Consider the following 25,028-nt stretch of genomic DNA (forward strand, 5'->3'; position numbering starts at 1 on the left):
CAATAAATTCAATTAGGTTCAGTTGTATCTATACCTAAGGTCCCTAGGGGCCCAGAGAGTAAAGATTAATAGTCCCACAGACCTAAAGGCCACAATTCTGTTTCCATGAGCAAAGGCATGGCAGAGTCACCTGGGGAGGTGAGCGATCAACTGGCCCTCAAGACCACAGGACCCCAGTCCTCCCTCCCATCCTCTCATGTTGGGGCAAGGTCTCCTCCCCTCTGTCCGCAGTCTGCTGGCCGAGCTCTGAAAGGCTGGAACAGGCTCAGCAACAAAGGACAAAGAGAGAACGGGTACGGGCTGGAGGCAGAGGCTCTGGAGCGAGGAAGGGTGTGGAGGCTCATGGGAGGTAACAGAAGAAAGGAGACGTTGCTGGAGAGGGTGAAGTACTGAAAAGGAAATGGCTTGCACGACCCTCTCAGCACAATCCCAACAGCCCACACCCACAGTCACACACTCTTTAATTTTTTTAAAGAGCCAATTCCATGGCCACCGTGTGCTGCTTCTGACTCGAGTTCCACTGCAGAACACAGCAGTTTCATTCCCAGGTCGGAAATTCAACACTTTACCCATTGAAAGTTTCCCCTGCATTTTTACTGTTAGGGACAGGAAAAGGAGGATCCCTTCTAAACGCTTTTCACTTTTGATTGTCCTTCTTCAGGGTTCTGTGTGAAAATCAGAAAGGTCCTAAGAAAGGGTTGAGGCAAGAACTGAAAAGGTTGGGGGCTCCATGTGAGAAGCCAGAAGGGCAGCAGTAGGCAGGTCCATCCTGTCTCCCTTCCTTCTCACACCAACAGCTTTCAGCCAAAAGCCAGACCAAACCAGCAGCAGAGTGAAGAAGGCAGAGCAGAGAGAAGGGGAGACAAGCCACAGGTTAACAATGGGGTAAAGAACTATCTATAGCTGGGAATCCAGCCTGCAAAGCAGCTGTTAGTCAAGGGTTACTCCAACATGTCCAGGCTTAGAAGTGAGTATGTGGTGGCTCCCATCAATGGTTTCAAACTAGTCTCCCTGGCTCTGAAATCAGGTCCCCCTAAATCCATCCATTTATAAAACACAATTTGGTATCATTCCCCTTTGAAAGATCACTCAATGGCTCTTCACTATATTGCAGAGGAAGTCCAAACTGCACAACATAGAATTTAAAGCTGGTCATGAACTTTCTACACTTAGTTCCTGCCTTCCCCCATGCCATTCCATTCCCTGAGCAGGCTACCATGCCTCTGTATACAAGCAGCTTCCTCTAACTAACATGTCATCTTAGTTAACCCATTCTCCAAGACCCAACTCAGACTTCTCCAGAGCCCTCTCTATATCCTCAACACATCCTTGGCCAAGAAGAACTATGATCCTTCATGCTCTCCATTGGCTCCTTGAAGGTATATAGAGTATGTATAGCATTTTATATTACTTGTATGGCACTGCCTTGTCACAATCATTTAACCTCATGCTATTGTACATGGATATGTCATGGCAGATGTCCCCACCACATTATAAACTATTAGAAAGCAGGTATCATCTACATAAAATCTTTCTACCTCCAGTTCAATGTCAGGCATGGTCACTACACATAGTGAGTGCTCATTAAATGTTGATGGAAGAATGAATGAATGAATCAACTAGTGAGAGACAGATAAAGTGAGGGTATGCACATGTTTAATACTAACTGCATCTCTACGTGTGAAGGCCCTGGATATATTTTTCAAACAACATGAACCCCGTACATAAGCAAACTTGCAATTACTTGTCATGTATTCAACTGAAGAAACAGTAATTTGTTCCAAAGCTAGAATGGTGAAATGGCTACAAGGGATTTTTTAATAATAACTATCTCATTTTCTCCTTATCAGCTAACTTTGAACCATCATGCCTGGTGGCAGGGATAAGGCTCCCAGCATTTTACTGAGTTCTTCCTATATGTCAGGCGCTGTGCTATGCATCAGGCATGCATTATTTCATTCCTGGTGCTATCAGATTTTGTCCAACTGGCTCAATAATAGGGCAGGGCTGAAGATTCTAGCTCAAGGATTTAATACCTATAACAATGTGGGGACAGAGATTGGGGACTTTCATCATCCATTATTTTTTAAAGTCCCATTTGCAAAAATTTACTACATGCCAGGTATTGTCCTAAGCATTTTACAATGATTACTTGATTCAATCCTCATGACAGCCCCAGGAGGTAAGTACTTTTCACACATCCATTTCAGAGTTGTGATGTGAAGTTAAGTAATTGACCCAAAAATCACACAGTAATTGTGATCAGAAGACCAGGCAGGGGGATAACTCAGCAGTACACAGTTTAACCACTCTACTATACTTCTTCATAGTTAACCAGCCCATGTCTGTTAGGGACTACCCTCAACTTTTTTTTTTTCATATTACTAAACTTCAGTATGCCTTCTTATTACTTCAAATTATATTATTTACACTCACTTCTTTCCCTGCCTACTGCCAAAGGTTGAAGCACTCTCTCACAGGCCTCCCAAACAAATGTCTTTATTTTTACATAGCAAATATTTATGTTTGGCATACCATGTGCCAGCCATTGTTGTAACAGATTTACAAGTTTTAACTCACTTAATTCTCCCAATAATCCAATGAGGCATGTATGTACCATCATTGTTTCTGAGGCACAAAGAGACTGTCATGCAGCTAATAACTTTCAAAGTCTGGATTTAAACCCAGGCTATCCAGCTCCACAAGCCCGTGCTCTGGACCACCTCATGGCATGCTGGCTCTCTTTGGCTTATGCTTGATCCATTCCAAACTCTTTAGGAACCTGGGACCACAAATATTAAACAGCACTTTGGTGAAGAGCAGACTCACCTGAATACCTAGAGAGCATACTGACCTGTGACATTCAGGAAACGCCCCTCCCCCACAACGCCGGATTACAAATGCCCAAATTCACAAGTATCACTGTGACACCTAACTTCTGATATAACACATGGCCAAGTGTAACTATATGAGCTTCTACATTATCAAGTTAAGGAAAATTAGGAGATAGGCCACCTTAGGCTCCGTCTGGGCACACGGCTGGCACAGTGGTCTCTACAAGTGTCACCACAGTGGTCACCACAGGTGTCTCTACAAAGTATAAACAACTATGCGGTAACCCTTCCGTGCAGCCAGGAAATATATAAAAACCAATTGTTAGATTCACACACGCCAAGGATCTGCTGTATCAAAAGCCAGAGAGCACATCACTCATCACACGGGCCACTGAGCAGAAAGACAGCTCTATCTCACATAAACTTGGAGAGCACAGCTCACTGGTGCATGAACAGTAAAGACACTTCGCCTGTTCCCTTACGACAGTCTCTCTTATGACAGAGTCATTCAAAGTCCATCCTTCGTTTTCCCAATACTGACATTTTCATATTACTAAACTTCAGTATTATTACTTCAAACTATATCACTTACACTCACTTACTGAGTGTATTGAGGCTGGTATTGTATTCCTGGGGTCAGATTTTCCAGAGTTTAACTCATCTACTCACTCATTTAAACATTTATTGAATATCTACTATGAATTTATCCTTTCTATACACAAAGGTTAAATTCATGGTGGGAAAAATATAATAAATAAAATGAAAAACTGAATTGTCTAATATTTTAGAATGTGATGCTGCTATGGAAAAAGATAAGCAAGGGCGAGATTTAGGGAGAGCTGATGGGACAGTACAAGAAGGTGGGGTAGGGGTAGGGGTAGGGGTGCAGGGAGGGCAGTTTTGAATAGGTAATTAGGAAAGCCTTCACTGAGTGACACGTGAACAGACCCAAAGGAGATGAGAACTTGAGAAAGTTGGGGGAGTAAGAAGATGAGTTAGTGAGTATGTGGGAAGGAACAGCGAATGCAAAGGCCCTGAAGCAGGAGAGAGTCTGGCAGATTCAAGGAACTCAGTGGGTAAAGCAGGGTGAACGTGGAAAGCAGGAGCTAAGGTCAGAGAGGGAAAGGCAAAGGAGGGGCAGGCGCAGGCCTGGGAGGCCACGCTCAGGGCTTTGGTGTTGACTCTGAGCCATGAGAAATCACGGCAGGTTCCGAGCAGTGGTGATATTTCCTCAAGCTTTCAACAGTCTTCTTTACTTCTCACTCTTTGTCATTATATAAACAATTCCATTGAGTTCCTTCCCGGAACCTAGTTCCACTCCGAAGGTCGTCCGGGGACCACAGCTAGGGTAGCGTAAGTCAGAGGTGGGATCTGCTGAGTCAGCGCCCTATGGCAGTCAAGCCACAACCTGACCGGGTCCTGTGTCTGCAGATCAAAGAGCGGACCGGCACGCCTCGGAAGACTTGATCCCCAGTATTCAGCGCCCGCACACTGACTTGAGCCTCACGAAGGTACTGAGCCATGTGTCAGTGCTCGGAACCAAGGCCGATCTGCATGAGCTTATATAATCTTTATTATAATAGCTTCTGCCAAACTAGCCTCGAAGTTCATGACTCACGTAGTTGCCACCTGAATCCTCACCTGCCTAAGTTTGCCCCAGGGATGGCAACATTTGGTGTTAGAAGATGCCAAAACAGATGATTAATAGGTAGACAATCAGGAGGAGAGCATGGAACCGATTTGTTGGTGACCTTTTAACACCCATGACTTAAATCTAGGAATATGTTTAAAGTTGTTTTTAACTGTAAATTTTCTCGGTTAATTTTATGAGAACAGGAAGGGCACAGGAAGATTGCAAATTCCACAGTTACCTCTATTGTATTTTGGAGGGAAATGCCCTCAGCTTGTCATCCCTTGCCTAAGAACAGGCGAAATGCTTGCTTGGCTCTAATAGCTTCTTTGTTGTCAGGGAGGGGGCCACCCAGCAGAAGTATGATACTCCCCAACTTAAAAACACCTGTAAAACACAACCATCAAATGCAATATGCAAACTGAGATCCTGATTCAAACTGATCAACTGGTTTTAAAACTTTTCTGAGATAATCGTGGAAGCTTGAATCTTAATTTCATATTAAAAGATACTAACAAATTATTGTTGATTCTATTAGGTATGATAATGGCATTGGGATTATATATTTTGTTGTCTTTCTTTTTTTAATATATTTTTATTGATTTCATAGAGGTAGGAAGAAAGAGAGAGAGACAGAAACATCAATGATGAGAGAGAATCATTGATTGGCTGTCCCCTGCAGGCCCCCTGATTGGGGATCGAGCCTGCAACCCAGGCATGTGCCCTTGACCAGAACTGAACCTGGGACCCTTCAGTCACAGGCTAAAACACTATCCGCTGAGCCAAATCAGCTAGGGCGATGTCTTTATTTCTTAGAAATAAATACAAGTAACAATTGGTGAAATGATATTATGTAGGATGTATCTTAAAAGACTCCAGCAAAATAAAAAAGGAGGGGAGGGGTGAAAGGAAGGAGTATGAAGTAAGATTGGCAACATATTGGTAATTATTGAATTCGGATAATTGTTATGTGGGAGGTTTTTTGTAATTTAAAAATTATCTTATATAAACCTCCCTTCTATGCCCAATCTATTCCAGAAAACCTGTATTACTATAAAAGGCATAACAAATATACATTCTAAAGATGGCTCCACGCCCAAAGAATCAAAAACTCTACAGCCCACACTCATCTGGTTCATGTTAGAAATAATAGTAAATAAAAACGTGTATTAAGCCTTTCAACACCTTTTTTCCTTTCCTTCACACCTTAATGCATAGGCTCTCCTCCAACAAGTGCTTGATTGACTTTGGCATGCCTAATGCTTTCCCTCTTACTCAAAACAAAACTAAGTTTTTGAGTTCTATTATTTCTTAGCATTAGATTCAGCTTTCCCTCCAGGTGTGTGAAATTGTGTAGTAAAATACAACAGAACAGCCGGGACCGGTTTGGCTCAATGGATAGAGCGTCGGCTTGGAGACTGAAAGGTCCCGGGTTCGATTCCGGTCAAGGGCATGTACCTTGGTTGCGGGCATATCCCCAGTAGGGGGTGTGCAAGAGGCAGCTGATGGATGACTCTCTCTCATCGATGTTTCTAACTCTCTATCTCTCTCCCTTCCTCTCTATACAAAATCGATAAAATTAAATAAATAAATAAAAATAAAAATAAAATACAACAGAACATTCAAATATTTGCAGCTACAATTACGGAGGCACAAATAAATTTCATGTTGCAGAACCACAGGCTGGTGAGCAATACCACCGCAAACTCACTGCAGAGTCCCTTCGCACCTCAGCTGGCACGCAAAAGAACACAAATGAATATGAACAGTAAACTATGGTTCTTATACATCAAAGCACAGTTTGTATGAAAGCTGAGCCTATACAAATCAGGACTGACCAAACATACATGATTTTCTATGCCTAAGACAATGAGTTTTCTTCGAGATCCTGAAAGAACAAAAAGTATCCAAAACCAGTACAGTCCTTTCTGTTGCTGGACATTGGTGGGGTCCAAGGGAAAAGAGACGCTCTGGTGACATCAGATTCCCTTCCTGCCAAACACAGGACATCTATTTTTTCCCAAAGAAATAACATTAATTTGTTGGTTAGGCTCCAAAGCCAACTCACAAAAATTTATTTACTGCAAATGTAGACACATTATAGCAATAATAATAAAAGCTAATGTAATAAGTGCTTTACATATAAATTATTTAAAACTTATTACCAGTCCATGAAATAAGTGCTAATAATATCCCCATTTTAAAGATATAAGTGAGCCCAGCCGGTGTGGTTCAGTGGTTGAACGTCAGCCTATGAACCAAGAGGTCACGGTTCAATTCCCAGTAAGGGCAAATACCGGGTTGTGGTCTCAATTGCCAGTAGATGGCATGCATGAGGAGGTCATCAATGATTCGTTTCCATCTCTCTCTCCCCCGCCCCCCTGCTTGCTCTCTGAGATCAATAAAAATATATTATAAAAAATAAAATGTAGGGATCTTCAAGATGGCGCCAAGGGACAGCAGGCTACAAGATAAGAGTGTGAGAGACTGAAAGCAATGTGCATGGACATGTGGGGAGTGTCTGTATCTGTGAGGGAGGGATGGCTATATCCCACAGGACTGTTCGGGCCTGGCGGACCAAGCTCCCCTGGCCTGGCAGCCTCTGCCACAGCTGAAACCTCTCCCGGAGCAGCCAGCTCTGCCACAGAGGCCACACCATCTTGAAGGAAAGAATGGCTGTGATCAGAAGCCCAGCCTTACCTTCAACTAGGAAGACCTCAGATACCTCCCGGGACCCTACAGCCACAACATCCAGGGACCATCAGCTGTGAACCCACAAACACCAAGACTCCAGCCTCCTGGGCTACGGGTGCCTAAAAAGTTTGTCCAGGGTGAGACAAAGCCGTGCCCATTACGCAGACAGGCCCTGCACCTTCCTACTGAGCAGAAAGGAGGAACAGCTGGATTGAATAACAACCACCAAGAACTGGCTATTTAACACAGCTGGTGAAGTAACCCATGGACAGAAAGGTCAGAGATTATGTAGAGAGAGGTGAGATCTGGGATCTAAGCTGGAAGGAGAAACATACAAAGCAGGGACTAGAGCCTCAGAGGGAGACTGCACCCCAGCAAATCCTAGGACCTTGGGATCAGTGTAGCCCTCAAATGTGGAAGGGAGACCACAGGGCTGCTGGCAGAAGGAGACTCCAGATCAGTGGGTCTCAACCTTTCTAATGCTGCGACCCTTTAATATAGTTCCTCATGTTGTGGTGACCCCCATCCATAAAATTATTTTCGTTGCTACTTCCTAACTGTAATTTTGCTACTATTAATGAATCGTAATGTAAATATCTGTGTTTTTTGATGGTCTTAGGCGACCCAGCTAGCGGTTCTCAACCTGTGGGTCGCGTGGTAAGGACTTAGTAATAATTATTTGAGAACCACTGTTGTAGTGTCTGAGAAATAATGTAGACTATTACAATACCAGATATCAAGGTATATTACCAAGCCACAGTTCTCAAAACTGCCTGTTACTAATACAAGAACCAATAGAATAGAACAGAAAACCCAGAAATAGACCCAAGCCATTATGTTCAATTAATATTTGATAAAGAAGGCAAGAACATACAATAAAGACTGTCTTTTCAATAAATAGTGCTGGGAAATTTGGACAGATATATGCAAAAAAAAAAAAATGAAATTAGATCACCAATTTACACCATACACAAAAACAAACTCAAAAGGGCTAAATGACTTAAATGTAAGATGGGAAACCATAAAAATCCTACAAAACTCCATAGGCAGCATAATAGCAGACATATGTCATAGCAATATCTTTACCAACACAGCTCCCAGGGCAATGGAAACTAAGAAGAAAATAAACAAATGGAACTACATCAAAATAATAAGCTTCTACACAGCGAAAGAAACTATTAAAAAAAAAAAAAAAAAAAAAAAAAAAAAAAAAAAAGCCCACTGCATGGGAGAACATACTTGCCAATGATATTTCAGACAAGGGTTTAATCTCAAAAATTTACCAAGAACTCATATAACTTAACAAAAGGAGGATAAATGATCCAATCAAAAAATGGCCAAAAGCCGAGACCGGTTTGGCTCAATGGATAGAGCGTCGGCTTGGGGACTGAAAGGTCACGGGTTCGATTCCGGTCAAGGGCATGTACCTTGGTTGCGGGCATATCCCCAGTAGGGGGTGTGCAAGAGGCAGCTAGTCGATGATTCTCTCTCTCATCGATGTTTCTAGCTCTCTATCTTTCTCCCTTCCTCTCTGTACAAAATAATAAAATATATTTTTTAAAAAATGGCCAAAAGACCTAAATAGACACTTTTCGAAAGAGGACATACAGAAGGCTGAGAAACATATGAAAACTATGAAATCACTAATCATCCGAGAGATGCAAATCAAAACAATGAGGTACCATCTCATACCTGTCAGAATGGCTATTATCAACAAATCAAAAAACAACAAGTCTCAGCGAGGATGCAGAGGAAAAGGAACCCTCGTACACTGCTGGTGGGACTGCAGACTGGTGCAGCCACTGTGGAGAACAGTATGGAGTTTCCTCAAAAACCTAAAAATGGAACTCCCATATGACCCAGTAATCCCACTTCTAGGAATATATCCCAAGAAAACAGAAACACCAATCAGGAAGAATATATGCACCCCTACATTCATAGCAGCACAATTTACAATAGCTAAGATTTGGAAACAGCCTAAATGCCCATCAGCAGATAAGTGGATTAGAAAACTGTGGTACATCTACACAATGAAATACTATGCTGCTATAAAAAATAAGGAACTTTTACCATTTGTAACAGCATGGATAGAACTGGAGACCTTATGCTAAGCGAAATGTAAGTCAGTCGGAGAAAGATAAGTATCACATAATCTCACTCATATGTGGGATATAATGATCAATACTAGATCCAGAGACAAATGGGGGTGAGGGGCTAGAGAGCAACCAAAGGTCTTGTATGCATGCATATTAGTGTAACCAATGGACACAGACACTGGGGGCTTGCTCAGGGTGAAAATGGCTTGGGGTGGGGGATAGGTCAAGCGGGGGGGGGGGGGGGGGAAGGAGATAAACATAAAACTTTAGACAATAAATAAATTTTTAAAATAATAAAAAATTAAAATAAAATGTGAGTTGTCAAGGTCATATAGTGATGGAACCCATGTAGGTTACCAGTCAATAGTATTAAAATTACTAATAATATATGACCAAAAGGGGAACTGGATGAATAAAATGGGGGGTGCTATAAAAAGTAGCCTCATAGGATGATTTGATCATAAATTCCTAACTGGCAAGTCATAGTGCTAGTCATGCCCCAGGCCTATAGCTTCTCCAGTAAATGCCTGAAGTAAGCCTTGTTCATTGTTTCTGTGTATCTAGGGAAGGAAACTTGACTTGGGATGGTGAACACACAATACAATATATAGATGAGCTATAGAATTATACTCCTGAAACCTGTATAATTTTGTTAACCAATGTCTCCCCAATAAATTCAATCAAAATGAATAAACTGTAACCACCCTCAAGAGAGCATATAATCTTGTTAATCCTGTTACCTAATCCCTGCCATACCTTTTCCTACCTCCTTAATTTCAAACACATAAAAGAAACTGCGAAACTGTCATTCTTTGGAGTACTTAAGATCTTGCTTTCTGGGAAGTGTCCTGTTTGGCTCAAAAAATTCTCTAAAAAATAAAAATACTTCCCAGCCAGTGTTGCTCAGTGGTTGAGCATTGACTATAAACCAGGAGGTTGTGGTTTGATTCCTGGTCAGGGCACACGGTCAGGTTACAGGCTTGATCCCTAATGTGGGGCGAGCATCACTGATGTTTCTATTTCTCTCTCCCTTTCCCTTCCCTCTGGGGGGCGGGGGGTGTATTTTAAATAAATAAATAAAATTACCAATAATGGTAGAAGGCTAAAAGTATTGTTTTGGGTACATAATACATCTTGAGTTTCAAACAACCGAAGATTAAAATGGCACTCCAAAAGTAAGTTAGAAGCAGCATGCATTTGGTTAGAAAGGTCATCAGACAAACAACTGAAATTAGAAGATAATTACCAGTTAAATAAAATTAACCACAATCAGTTGAGACAAACCTACTCCAAGAAAAAATTACATACACTATTGTCTAAGGCACTTTGTTACACTTGCTATTCTCCTCATCTCAAAAATCAATAATCTGGATAAACACATGGCAGCTAAGGCCAAAGGAACACATCAATCAGTTTTAAAGCTCTGCTCGGTGTGCTAACATTCACTCTACGGAGACCTGGGACTGGCTTGTGAACTATTACCAAGTTAAATCAATTACACAAGCTGCTAGTTACAAAGGAAAAACGACATCTTCATTTAAATATTAAAAGAAAAAAGGATAGGGGACAACAGAAAAGCACACACAAAAAAGGAAAGAAAGTTTAAAAAGACTGAAAATTTTTAATTTTTAAAAGAAAAGAAAAAGAAATAAGTATCACAAGAAAATTCCTTTTGCCAAGAAGAGTTTTAAGAGAAGTTAAGATTACTTTCCCTCCAATCTCCATTTGTTTTCGCTTCCACAATCCACCCAGCCTACTAGTTGCAGACAGGCTGAAAGGAAAGGTCCAAAGCAGTGCAGTCACATTGTCACCACCACGGTCCAGCCTTGATGGAGACCTCGAGTCAGTTTTGTAAGTCTTGCTGCCCGTGCTTACAGTTCTGTAAAATCAAAGCCAACACCGGCAAAGGCCAGCTAAGTATTGTACAAATGATGACCGAGTGAGCACGGCACGTTTCTGTTCCAGGCACAGCATCATTTTTGTTTGCCTTGGGTTTTGAAAGGCGAGCATATAATAAGCGCCTATGGATAAAAGCTATCCACGCTACGCTCTATAAAGGCCATTTTGTTAGTAGCCCAATCATGGACTGCTTCGTTATACTACTGATTTGCACTTTTTTGTCAATAGCACCGATGGTCCATTCATTAGCAGAAGCCTCTTATTAGTCAATCTTAGCAATAATAATCTATTTTTTTAAAGAAACTTTGATGACTGGGCAAATCTAAAATGGCATTTCTTGCCGAAACCGGTTTGGCTCAGTGGTAGAGCATCAATCTGCAGACTGAAAGGTCCCAGGTTCGATTCCGGTCAAGGGCATGTACATTGGTTGCGGGCATATCCCCGTTGGGGGGTGTGCAAGAGGCAGCTGGTCGATGTTTCTCTCTCATCTCTCTCCCTTCCTCTCTGTAAAAAATCAATAAAATATATTTAAAAAATAAAATAAAATGGCATTTCTTGCCCAATTCTGATTCTCCTGACTTTATCCCACTCACACAATTTCTCTAAAATAAATTAGTAAAGAATTTTCACAAAATGTATGTAATTCAAGATATTGACACTCTAAGTCTCAATTTCCTCATCTGAAATATGAGCTTAGGAATAAGAACACTGTTCAGTTGTGGGGAAGCTATACACACAAAATATACACACAAAAGCAAACTGGTGGTAGGTGCGTGGCATAGAGCTCCGGGCTACGAGGGCAGCTGGTGTCATTATGCAGCAGGTCCTTCCCTTTCCCAGAGAGGCACAGTTCAGGAAGGTCACACTGCCAGCAATTGCCAGCTCTGCCCGATTCCAACACTCTCACTCCACGCCGCCTCCTCGACGTGAAACAAGATTACCAGGTCGTCCTTCCGAGGTCTTTTCTAAGCGTAAGTCCCAGGGTAGGAACAAAGCATGAGAGAAGTTTCCCTCTAATAGTTTCTGTCAAGTAGAGAGGCATCAAGGAGAGAAAATGTCAAACTTGGACCTCCTAATACACCAGAGGTCAGATTCCTCAACGTGTTGATAATGATCAGAGGACTGACTGGGAGTGTGGGGAGGACTGGAGACGAGCCAGCAGAGGAGCTTTGAAAGATGGTCACCCTGGGAAACACAGACCTCATTGCGTCATTTTTTTATCACAAAAAAAGTTGACAGTGACTCCAAATGCCCATTTTTAAAAATCAGAATAACAAACAGAAGTGACTGAGAAGGATGGAGGCAAGAAAAGAAAGACAAAATAGTGCAACCCCTCTTCTTTACTAACATAGCCTCGCAAGAACTAAATTTCTGAAATGAATGATTTCCTAAAATAGAAATGACAAGCTTGGTAGGTGAGTGGTAACAATTTCTCCTGTGTAGTAAAACTACTGATGCTAAGAAATTATCAATAATAATTATATGTAGCCGAGACCGGTTTGGCTCAGTGGATAGAGTGTCGGCCTGCGGACTGAAAGGTCCGGGGTTCAATTCCAGTCAAGGGCATGTAGGTTGGTTGTGGGCACATCCCCGGTGGGGGGCGTGCAAGAGGCAGCTGATCGATGATTCTCTCTCATCGATGTTTCTAACTCTCTATCCCTCTCTCTTCCTCTCTGTGAAAAATCAATAAAATATATTTTTAAAAATAATAATAATTATTATTATTATTATTATATGTATACTTTGTTGTGCACCCACTATTTGCGTCTCCACAGAGGGATTGCTTATGCTGGTCAGAATAACACACAGGTCATATGGTTACTGCTAGCTCCATTTTACAGGAAACCCAGTCTCAGCGCATGGAGAGGCAGAGCCTCAAAGGGGAAGGATGCTCACTCAGATCTGTCTGACTCGAAAACCCACTTCCCTTACTGGCCAGGGAAGTGCCCAGCACAGCATTCATTTGAATGCCCTCCCGTCTTAGTAACCTGGGAACCGGACCAGTGGGTGGAGGCTCCCTGGAGGATCAGACCCCGAGCATCAGTGGAAATGCATCACCTTCCTCTCAGGGATCTAAGCACTGTTGTTTAAAATGGTGAAGCTGAGAGCAGTGCACGGATTAGTTTAGACAGGAGCTATGAAACATTTAAGATGTTTTGAAAGCATAACCATCTGCACCTTGGACAGGACCAGAATACAAAGTTCTCAGTAAACCAATAAAAGCAGTCAAAGGCAAATTAATTAATTTAAAAAAAAAAAACTGTCCATCTGTGATGTTTTAATCTACTTTATACAAGACTGAGTAGAGGAAAAGACAGACAAAATGACTTTCAAAATTGTATGGTACCACTGTAATCATACACAGGGTATTATATTCAAGATACTCAAAGAGCTTCATATTCCTTATTTCCTCAACATGTCTAACAGTGCAGATGGAGACAAGTATTAAACTGGGTCTAGGTAAGACGAGACAGACAAAAGGAGGTTCTAAGCACATAAAGAAGTCATAGCCGAAGCAAGTTCCTAGTAGAGAATTGATTTCACCAGATAAAGCTACTCCTGTGTCAAATGTGAATCCTGATGGCTCTCAACCAGTGGCTGGGAATATGTTTCAGATGGTGAGATGTCCATTCCTCACTCTTGGGGGCTACCAGGCAGGACCAGGCAGGGCCGGAGCTCCAGGCCAGTCCCCTCCAAGCCACCAGGTGTCTAGACTGTTTACCTAGTGTGCCCCAGATCATCATTACTCACTAAGCGTTCTGTGACATGAAAAAGATTTAGAAGCTTTAGTAAACAAATCCATCATTTTACCAACTTTTTTATCTGAAATGCTAACAGCGGAAAATCCACCAGGGGTGGCCTGAGCAACCATTCCCTCTGAGTGCTCTTCCCTCCCCAGGGGGCCATCACTTTTCTAACAGCTGCTGGCCAGCGTCATCCCAGGCCGAGGATGATACACTTTCTCAAGTGCTGTGTACAGGTTGTGTAAACCAAGTGAGGAGGCCACCGCGGAAGGCACTCCTCGCCCTCAATGCAGGATTCATTTGTGCCAAAGGGGAGCCCCTCACAACAGAGGTCTCCATACAGGCCAATCCCCAGCATGTACTGGGGCACATCAAGGGCCTGGGGGTAGATTTTTTAAAAAATGATGAAGATATTAGTGTCAAATGAACAGTCACAAAGATGTTGCAAGGGAGCAGCTCCCCCGAGTGAGGAGCAGCCTGAGTGGGGAGCAGCGAAGAGGGAGACTCCCTTTTCACCATTTCACTTCTCACTATATCTCCAATATAGTGAGATACACAATCCTAAGGACAGCCACAGAAATGACTATGTAAGGAGCAACGGGTGATCAGAAGGCTCAGTACTCCACTGCAGAAAGGGCCTGAGGGGGCAAATAAAGGTCCTGCCTTCCAGCCCACTAGCCTGGAAGCAGAGCTCTCTTCTGTCTCCAACCCCAAAAGGAGAACACAGGCCCCCGTTTCTGCTTTGTGAGGTTATAAGGAGCTCACAAAGCAGAAACGGGGGCCTGTGTTCTCCTTTTGACATGTTATAAGGAGATGTCAAGAGCTGCATTCAGAGGCCAGTATGGTATGAGGCAAAATCCAAAACTGCTAGAGTAACAAAGGTACAAATGACAAGCCACGCAACACGTGTAGCATAACATGGAATTCTGAGATGTCGCCAGGTCACATACTTAGTTCTCTCGTTTTCAGATGCAGTGATCCCTCTGTTTCCATGGGGATAGATTCCAGAACCCGCTCAAGACACCAAAATTGGAGGATGCTCAAGTCCCGTGTCTAAAATGTAGCATTTACATATAGCCCACACGCATCCTCCGTGTACTTTAAATCATCTCTGCCTGTCAGCAACGTAACTCTTTCCCCCAAAATCTTTTTAATCTGAGGTTAATTGAATTCACCCAGGTGGGACCCAGGACACAGAAGGCTGACCATCCTTTCCCCAGCACTGAGCTCATGGCAATCATTCTGCTTGGCTCCCTAGTGTCCATCCCATCCCATCTCCTGAATGTGGCCTAGCCTGCCCAAAATGGCCCTGGTACCCTGCGCGCCCACACATACACACACACACACACACACACACACACACACACACACACAGAGAGAGAGAGAGAGAGAGAGAGAGAGAGAGAGAGAGAGAGAGAGAGAGAGAAACCAGGCCCGGCACCTCTCTCCACCGCCACACACACACACACACACACATACATCACACAGCAACCAGGCCCGGCACCTCTCTCTGCCGCCACCCACACACACACACACACACACAGCGACCAGGCCCAGTGCCTCTCTCCACCGCCACACACACACACACACACACACACACATCACTAAGATTCTGGAATATAGCTCACCACCTCCTCATTCACCTAGCCTCAACCTCTGCCTCTTACTTTCACATTCCTCAGCTCCCCACCCCATCTATGTGGCTCTGCCTGTGAACCCAATGTTGGTCCTAAGGACAGACCTCCTGGCTCTCCTCCCACTTCTGGGGAGCGCTTTGGCCAGTTCAGACCAGCGCTGGTATTCGTTCACCCTCTGCGCCAAGCAAGGGCGACCCCACCCTCCGGGCCCAGCCACAGGCCTCGGCCTCTTCCCTGCTGCGTTCCCAGCCAAACACCATTTTACCTAGATCCATTCCTGATCCTGAGGCTAAGAGTCAGAACTGTGCCGATATTTACCCTGAATCTGACCCAGTGAGAAACCAAAGCTCAGTGCACAGAACATTACGGGGACGGAGAGGGTGGGGAGTCAAAAAGATTCCAAACCAAAGGATAAGAAGAAAATATGAATTATGGGGAACATTGCCAAATGTCCCATCTTGATAGCAATAGATTTGTAAAAGTTTATCTGCTTGATTTTGGCAGGGTTCCATCTCTTCCGGTTCAAGTTCACATTTATCAGGAAGCCATGTTTAACATACCCTTGCTTTTAAAACTTCAGAATGCAGCAACATTAAGGTCACTGCTCTATGTTGATACCATAGTTTATCCTCAATAATATGGACAGAAATTTATTGTTAGGATTTTCTGTTATTGACCCAAAATGTCTTTCTAGCTCCCTGATAAAAGAATCTCAGGAATAGTCTAAGCTATCATGTACCATTTTTCATTTTTTAATTGTGAAAACTATTCGGTGATTCAGTGGTGGGATACAAAAACTCATGTATTTTAAATAAAGCATGGTAATAACAGATCTAAATTTACCCCAGTATAGAATCATAGGAGAATCACTATGCCTTCATATCATTACAAGCAAATAAGCTATAAATCCTTTTTAAGTAGCCAGCCAAACCCCAAAATCTGTAGGAGTGAGCAAAGAGAAAAAGGAGGTGATTAAGAAAAGATAAACCACTTGTGAAGGCGTTTTGTGGTAAAAATATATAATGCAGCCAGCCAGGCATACAAAGATATTATTTGAAAGCAATCTAAACACCACACGAATCTGTCAATGAATAAATGTTCCCAAGATAATTACAAAGAAAAACATTCTGGATGTAAACATGTAACCCAGTGTGTCCAAAGCACAAAAAGTATGAGGCTTCCTTTGTATGTGCACACTATACTGAGTGTGGAAAATAAATACATATCCTGGTCATGTTAAGTCATTTCATACTCGACTTTCTCTGATCATGCTGAATAAACCCAAGGGCAGGAAATGTTTGACAGAGACTTTCTAAAGATTTTTAGCATTGAATGAAGATCATAGAGCCATTCTAAAAAGATCGAAAGGTTTCTGTGGTTACTAAAGTCGCTGCTCATTACTACTCAATTTTAAATTTAGAAACTCAAGAAAAAAAGCTGAGAAATATTCATCTCGTGTAAAACTTTTTTGGCCATGTCCCAACAATAACTCTAGATTCAAGTGATGGTTATCTGAGCACCATCTAGAATCCTCCAGAGGCGGTACAAAAGATCTGGGAAACTGATCCAGACATCCTAGTATTAGACTTAACTGGGTTAACTAGCTTTTCGCAGAACCAAAAACAGGAAGGTGATTTCAAGTAGAAGAGTCCAGATGATAATAATAAAAGCAAAGACCACAACAGGAAAGAGAATCATAATTACTAAATAATTAAATGAGATCACAAGATTTTATTACCCACCCTCTCAAAAAAAAAAGTGAACCAAATTTGCTTCTACACAATGCAATATGGCCCTTTTAATGTAATATGATAAACTGTTTAACATCAGGTCTCATTCCCAATAATCTTTTTTTTAAATTCTGGACATAATTGCCCAATAATATACCTAGATACCTGTAATAATAATCTTGATATGTCATATTATTTTAACTTCTCAAAGAAAAGAAACCTTCCAAAAAATTTTTAAACTCAAATATAAATGAAAAGAAGGAAAAAATACAACGTAAGCACTAATTTTTTCTACATAAAGAAAAAGGCTTTGGGGGTGGGCAAGAAGGAGTCAATGGGGGAGGAAGGGAGAAGGAAAATATGTAATACTTTCAACAATAAAAATTTAACTTAAAAAAGAAGAAAGAAAAAAAGGCTTTCATGCAGTCCTCAGAAGTACAAAGTAGTTAGGGGACCATGAAGTGATTCATGGAGAATTTTAAGTAGCAAATTTTCCATCACTATCCCATTTCCAGAGCTCCCTTTACCTCTGCAGAAAGATAAAAAGCAAGTTTATTCATTAAATGATCTGATTTCAACGTTTTTTTAGTACATTTCATAGACAGTGACCTATGTTTAGTTGGTATGTGTTTGTGTGTGTATAAAAGCAGTTGAATATCCACCAAATGATGAGAAATTATATTTATTTTTTTATTTTTTTTAAATAAATTTTTATTGTTCATATTATTACAAATGTTGCTTTCCCCCCCCTTCTCACCCCACCCTCTGCCCTTTCCCCACCCCCCATTGTCCTCATCCATAGGTGTACAGTTTATGTTCAGTCTCTTCCCACATCCCCCTCTCCCCTTTTCCCCAAGAATAAACAGTTCACTCCCCTTCCATACCTCTGATTCTATTATAATCACCAGTTAATATTGTTCCTCAGATTTTTTTTTTTAGTTTCCTTGGTTTTTATAATAGATTCACTTGTTGATAGTTACGTATTTGTTGTTCATAATTTTTATCTTTATTTACTTTCTCTTCTGAAAGAACCCCCTTCAGCAATTCATATAATTCTGGTTTGGTGGTGATGAACTCCTTTAGCTTTTTTTTATTAGTGAAGCTCTTTATCTGACCTTCGAATCTGAGTGATAGCTTTGCTGGATAGATTATCTTTGGCTGTAGGTTCTTGCTATTATTCATCACCTTGAATATTTCTTGCCATTCCCATCTGGCCTGCATGGTTTCTGTTGAGAAATCAGCTGACAATCGTATAGGTGCTCCTTTATAGGTAACTACCTTCTTTGCTCTTGCTTATTTTAATATTCTCTTTTTGTCTTTTGCTCTTGGAATCTTAATTATGATTTGTCTTGGTGTGGTCCTCTTTGGATTCCTTTTGTTTGGAGTTCTGTGCGCTTCCTAGACTTGTAAGTCTAATTCTTTCACCAGGTGGGGAAAGTTTTCTGTCACTATTTCTTTCAGTAAGTTTTCGATATCTTGCTCTCTCTCATCTTCTGGGACCCCCATAATTCTGATGTTGGTTCACTTGAAGTTGTCCCAGAGGTTTCTTACATTATCTTCAACTTTCTGGATTCTCTGGCCTTCTTGCGTCTGCAGAGGAGTGTCTTCTGGCTCTTTATGTTCCAAATCTTTGACTTGATTCTTGCGATCTTCCATTCTGTTTTTAGGACTCCATAAAATATTTTTTATTTCAGACAATGTATTCTTTATTTCTTGTTGATCCCTTATTATTTCTAGTTGATCCTTTTTCATATCCTCATAGGTCTTGTTTATTTTATCGGCCTTTTCTAGGAGATTCTTGAACAACCTTATAAGTGTGGTTTTGAACTCTATATCCAGTCGCTTTTTGTCCTCCATTTCTTTCGTTTGTGATCTATTTGGTTTAGGCATTTTCGCAGGCAGCTTTCCTGATGGGGCGGGGTTTCAGGGTGGAGCCTACAGCCTTGGCTTCCGTCAGCCCCGCCCTATGCGACTCCTGAGACTCAGGGTCCTTCAGTACTTGTTGCGAGCGCCTCTGAGAGAAAGGTGCCCTCGATTTTCGCCTGCTGACAAACTGTCTATGCTCTCCCCCAATGAGTCCGGTATTGGGGTTCAGTTCAGTTGGTAGTGGGATTGGAGGTGGCATTCAGAGCAGTCTAGAGCCCCTGTCTCCTTCCCGTCAGGGCAATCCCTCGGCACAGCCGGCCGGCCCTTCTCTGCGCGCAGTGTGCACGCCTCCAGGACCTCCTTTCGCAGCTTCCCCGGAGTCCCGCCTTACAGCCCGGCTCCCTATGGATGAGCCTGGGTCCCCGGGGTCTGGCCTAGAATTGGGGTTCAGAGCAGTTGGAGCTGGGCCCAGCACAGTCGGAGCTTTTCTCTCCTTCCCGCTTGGGACCGCCAGCCAGGCACTTGGCCTCCCTCCTCTCCGGCTCTGTCCTCTCCGTGCGCGCAGCGAGTCTCCTTACCTTGGGCTTTTACAGCTCCTCCGCACTTCCTTCTGGTTTTCTCCTTGCTTCTTGTTGTAGAATTTCCAGTCAGTCGACTTTCCTGTAGTTCTGGGTAATGTCCATTTTATATTTTAGTTGTATTTTGTTGAAATTGTTGTGTGTGGCAGCGGCTAGTTGCCTACCCGAGCAGCCATCTTGGATTCTTCTCTATTTATTTTTTTAAATCAACAGAGTTATACCTTTAAGCCTCCTTTTCTTTAAATATATAAATGCATATTCTATAAATTTATCCCTACAGATAGACACAGATTTTTCTTAATCATTATAATTATGAATTAATAAGCTAAGCAATATTCTATTTGGAAGGAAGAACCATTGGTCTAGACATACTAAATCAAATGAAACATCTCCATGAGACTTCAGACTAGTGTCAATGACATTACAAACTGTCAATTCTCATTTATTCAAGGGATGATTATAGTGTTTGGCATACAGCCAACACCTCATTTCTTCTTACTGTCCTTTCGGCCTGCAGTATCTTATCTATTTTATTGGAGGCATCACTCCAAAAGTAGTAATAAACTAACAATTACTAAGTCCTTACCATGAGACAGGCACTGTTGTCAATATATATCAAGGCATTTGATTACTCAAAATTACTCATGAGATCAGTGCTATTGTTATGCTTACGTTGTAGATGAGGGACACAGGGCTGTCAAGTCCCTTGCCCAAGACCACAGCCATAAATGGCAAAGCAATGTGACCATCTGGTCTGATGCCAGGGCCTGAATACTTAGCCAATGTGTGATTTGCTTCCAGGAGACAGATATGGTAGAAGAAATAAAAATCAATCCAATCACTAGGGTAAGAAACCATCTTCTTTCTTTAAAAAAATAATACTAATCAAAACAAATGTGGATTTCATGTGTGAAATGGTTCCAACTATTGGTCATAATGAAATTAATGGATTATCCACAGATTTCAACCAATATATTCAATCCCAGACCTTCAAGTTACTTAAGTTACTAATTTGATCTTTCTTGCTTTTCCTCTTATACATTTATCAAATCTAATACATATTTATCACTCATCCCTAAACGCTTCTTTTAAATTGTGGTGAAAAACCACAAAACTAAAATCTACCATCGTAGCATGTCTAAGTGTACAGTTCAGTAGGGTCAAATATATTTACATGGTGTGCAACAGATCTTTTAGCCCTTGTCTTAGTCCCTTCAGGTTGCTATAACAAAATATCCAGATGAGGACCATTTGAAAATCTGATGAAAGCTATAGATTCCAAACTCAAAATAAAATATAAATATATAAAGAAACATTGAACCCCTGTTACCAAAAGGTCACCATGAACTCAAGTAAAGAACCCAAATTTGGGGGGCTTACTTTGCACTAGTGTTTTTGGGTTCTCTCTCATGTTACAGTATTCCTTTAAATATTAAGCTTCAAATAAATAAATATCAAGCTTTTCCTAATGAGTTGTAATCAAAATCTTATTTGCAAAATTTTACATAAGCATCATCTATTTTACAAAAAATAAATTAATCTACAAATATTCAGGAAAACAGCTACATTGCTTATAGAAGGAATCACATAGAGAAGAAAGGAATTCCCCTACTTCCTGTAAGCGTTCTATCACATATTCAGTGAGCAGTTTCCCACAAAGCATCTCAGGTTTGGCCCTCAGTGGGTAGAGGGTAGGCCCACAGACTGAAGGGTCCCGGTTTAATTCTAGTCAAGGGCACATACCTGGGTTGCTGGCAGGAGGCAACCAATCCATGTGTTAACATTAAGAACCCATCCTCACATAGACGTTTCTCTCTGTGTCTCTTCCCCTCCCTTCCATTCTCTCTAAAATCAACGGAAAAAAATATTCTGGGGTGAGGGTTAACAAAAAACAAAACACGCCTCTCGTTAGAAAGTAAGCTACAAGTAAATTACAAACTGAAATTACAACTGAAGTAGCCTTGTTCTTTGGGCACACCTCCTTCTGATCAGAGTAGGAAACCCCGGGACTGATTGTAGATAAGATGGACTTGATCACTACCGTTCCAAATTTTATGGACTGTAGTTAAACAGCCATGTTCACTGGTTGTGATTGCATTTTCTGATGTTTCTGGTTATGTGAAAACATTCGATTTTTAGACATTATATCCTGGAGCTGATAGGCTCTCATCTCTTTTCTTTTTTTTCTTTTTTATTTCAAGAAAAATGATTTTAAGTATAATAATATTATATACAATAAACATTAGTATTTCAAGAAAAAATATTTTAAATGTAATAATATTACCAAAACTGTACTCTCTTTTTCATCTAGATTTTAGAGGAGTAAAAAGCTGGAAATATTTTGTTTTGTTATTTGGAGGGGACTAAGTAAACTAGTGTAAGGGACACTAGTCCATATTGAATATTAAATGTTAGGGGTATGTCACAGCTTTTGCGACATCATGAATACTTTGGATTCACTCCTCCAAAAACATACATATAATACATAAAACAAATAAAAACATACATAAAAATTCTGCATACACTATCTGGCGGGTTCATGAGCCACCCCCTTTCCTCTCCCCCTCCACCTCCCACCACCGCCCAAAACTCAGCCATGGACACAAGATTAAGAACCCATCCACACATTCAATAGACCCCTGAAGTGTGAACGACACCTTTGACTTCTACAACTTCCTGGACTTGAAAGGAATGTGTTAATCTTATGCTAAGAAATCTCAGTATTCATCAGAAAAAGTCACCAAAGCATTGTCTTTGTTATCCGGTGAGTTTTTCAAAGCAAAAAGGGATTAGTTATTCTCCAAGAAAGGTCCTGGCTCTTTTCTATGTCAAAGGTTGAGAACCTGAGGGAGGGATCATAGCCTTCAGAGTCCACCAGGGTGACTTTATCCTGCACCTCTCCAGAGAGGTAATCAGTAGACATCCTGCCGCTGGCAACACAAACAAGCCAGGAATTAGTCTGGCTAATGTAGGTATTATCTGGTAGAAAGGCCACAATCGCCACCAGAACCCATCTCATAAATTCTGCCACCCTCCTTGCTCTAGGCTCTCATGTCACACCTTTGCTCAAGACCTCTCGTCTCAAACTCCTTACAGATTTATGGTGCAATTGTCCACTTTATACTAACTTAGCCTTTCATGTTCTTTCATGTTCTCTAGCTTTTAAATATAAATTTGTCCTCTATGTATGTCACATAGTAGTGTATATATAATACACTACTAAACAGATATATAAGTATACATACATTCTACATTATTTCTCAGACTCCAAAGTTAAGTTAAAGTTACAAAAAACTATTGTTTAAAAAAATGCATTTCTTGCCAAAACCGGTTTGGCTCAGTGGAGGAGCGTCGTTCTGCGGACTGAAAGGTCCAGGTTCGATTCCTGTCAGGGGCATGTACCTTGGTTGTGGGCACATCCCCAGCAGTGGGTGTGCAAGAGGCAGCTGGTCGATGTTTCTCTCTCATCGACGTTTCTAGCTCTCTATTCCTCTCTCTTCCTCTGTGTAAAAAATCAATAAAATATATTTTTAAATACATTTCTTTAATTTATTAAAACTGGTGTGTGTTTTTTGGAACATGATTTTGCCACTGACATTTGTTCTCACATTTCCACCAGGTTTCCTAAATTCTGTATTGCCAAACAAAAAGAAACTGTACTAATAGTAGAGACTAAGCTTAGTGATATTTAACACTCCATTTTTAAAGAATTGTATTGCAAAATGATGAGCAGGCAGAAAAGTGAAATCTGTATAGGAACAGTGAAGAAAAAGTTTTCAACATCCTTGGCTACTTTTCCCATGACCCTGTGATTAAAAACCAGAACAGCATTTTTAAAGCTGGTCACCTTGGAAAGCACAGAAACCTCTAAAAATAAAAATCAACATTTCCAGACTCTGCCATAATGGTTTCCTGGTAAACAGAAAGACATGCTTGATATTCTACCCCCACATGGGGGTTGTGGCCATTAATTATTCAACATTTGGAAAGTGCTTTGGAGATAAGAAGCTAAGTGCTAAAAATCATCATCAATTTCAGCAAACCGCACTTCAAGTGAACTCACCAGGTTTATTGTTGGAAACTGAACCATTAGGACAACTCCATGCTCTCTTTTTCCATTTCATTTAGACCATTAGGCCAAACAGCCAACACCCACATGGAACCTTCCTTTCTTTCTGGTCAACTTTGAGTTTCCTGTGAGTAAAATGCTGGTCCTTAATTTTTAGACAAAAATGTAAATTCTAACAATGAGGTTTCATTGGAATGTAGTTTTATGTTTGTTAGCTATCTTTCCTCTTCTGGCTTTTAATGAAGTAAAATAAATAAATAGTAAATTTACCACAGATCTCATTTGTAAAACTTTAAGAATAAAAGACATCTAGTTTAATATATTTCTGCTCTATTATCACATAAGCAAGCATATTTATTCAGGTGTTGATGACTACATTACATATATAAAATCAGATTAACAATCTAAGAATTGATTAACTTTGATTAATACTTTAAGTGAAAGTAATAAGCTATTCTACTTGGATAAAAAAAAAGGATTTAGGTTACTCAAATTTTTCTTCTTATCTATGAGGCAATGCAGTTAGAATTTATTCACTTTAAAACTCAAAACGATGGCTCAAAATTGAAAAAATTTTCTGCACAAAAGTTTAAACCCTAGACAGTGTGGCTCAGTCGGTTGGGCATCGTCCTATACACAGAAAGGTTGTAGGCTCGATTCCTAATAGGGGCCGTGCCGGAGGCAGACAATCAGTTTCCCTCTCACATTGATGTTTTTCTCTCTCCCCTCTCCCTTCTTTTCTCTATAACAATCAATACAAAATTTTTTTTTAATTTTTTATTAAAACCCACCTACATTCGAGCTAAAAAAAATAAAAATAAAAAAGAGGAGAGCATTAAGTGATGTTTACATGGAGAGTCTCAGGAAGGCCATGCTGTGCAGAGCTGTCACACAGAAGCTGTGCTTGGTTTGAGATTAAGTACACAAGATTATAAACCATTCACACCCCTGTCCATTTTGGAAGAAAACAAATAATTGTGTCCAAAATATTATTTCTTACTTCGTATCTCCTACAAAGTGAAACATCATATAGACTAAGGCCAAAATTTCATGTTTTTGAGAATTAAAAACTGCATTGGCATAATCTCCTTGGATATGGGACTTGTTTCCCATTACAGTAAGCTCACAAAGAGGGTTTATGTATTTTAATCCCCCGAATACACAGCTTTAAAAGTCAGCTTTGCTTTTAGAAAGGGCTTGTAATAAGATGAATATTTGCCACTTTAAACAATACCATTTACACATCCATTA

At 41.0% G+C, this 25,028-nt stretch overlaps 1 protein-coding gene across 4 annotated transcripts in view; it reads right to left on the bottom strand.

Annotated features, from left to right (window-relative positions):
* The window catches only part of SLC4A4 (solute carrier family 4 member 4), a 334,299-nt gene that overhangs the window by 290,793 nt on the left and 18,478 nt on the right, over positions 1 to 25,028 (bottom strand). The window contains exon 2 of one of the 4 annotated variants that reach the window (XM_036414322.2): positions 23,772 to 23,902. The exons of the other annotated variants lie outside the window; for them this stretch is intronic. The gene's annotated coding sequence lies outside the window, so the exon portion shown is untranslated. The remainder of the gene's footprint in view (positions 1 to 23,771; positions 23,903 to 25,028) is intronic. 4 annotated transcript variants of the gene reach the window in all.

The sequence above is a fragment of the Pipistrellus kuhlii genome, unplaced genomic scaffold (assembly GCF_014108245.1).
Source record: "Pipistrellus kuhlii isolate mPipKuh1 unplaced genomic scaffold, mPipKuh1.p scaffold_m20_p_1, whole genome shotgun sequence".
NCBI lineage: Eukaryota > Metazoa > Chordata > Mammalia > Chiroptera > Vespertilionidae > Pipistrellus > Pipistrellus kuhlii.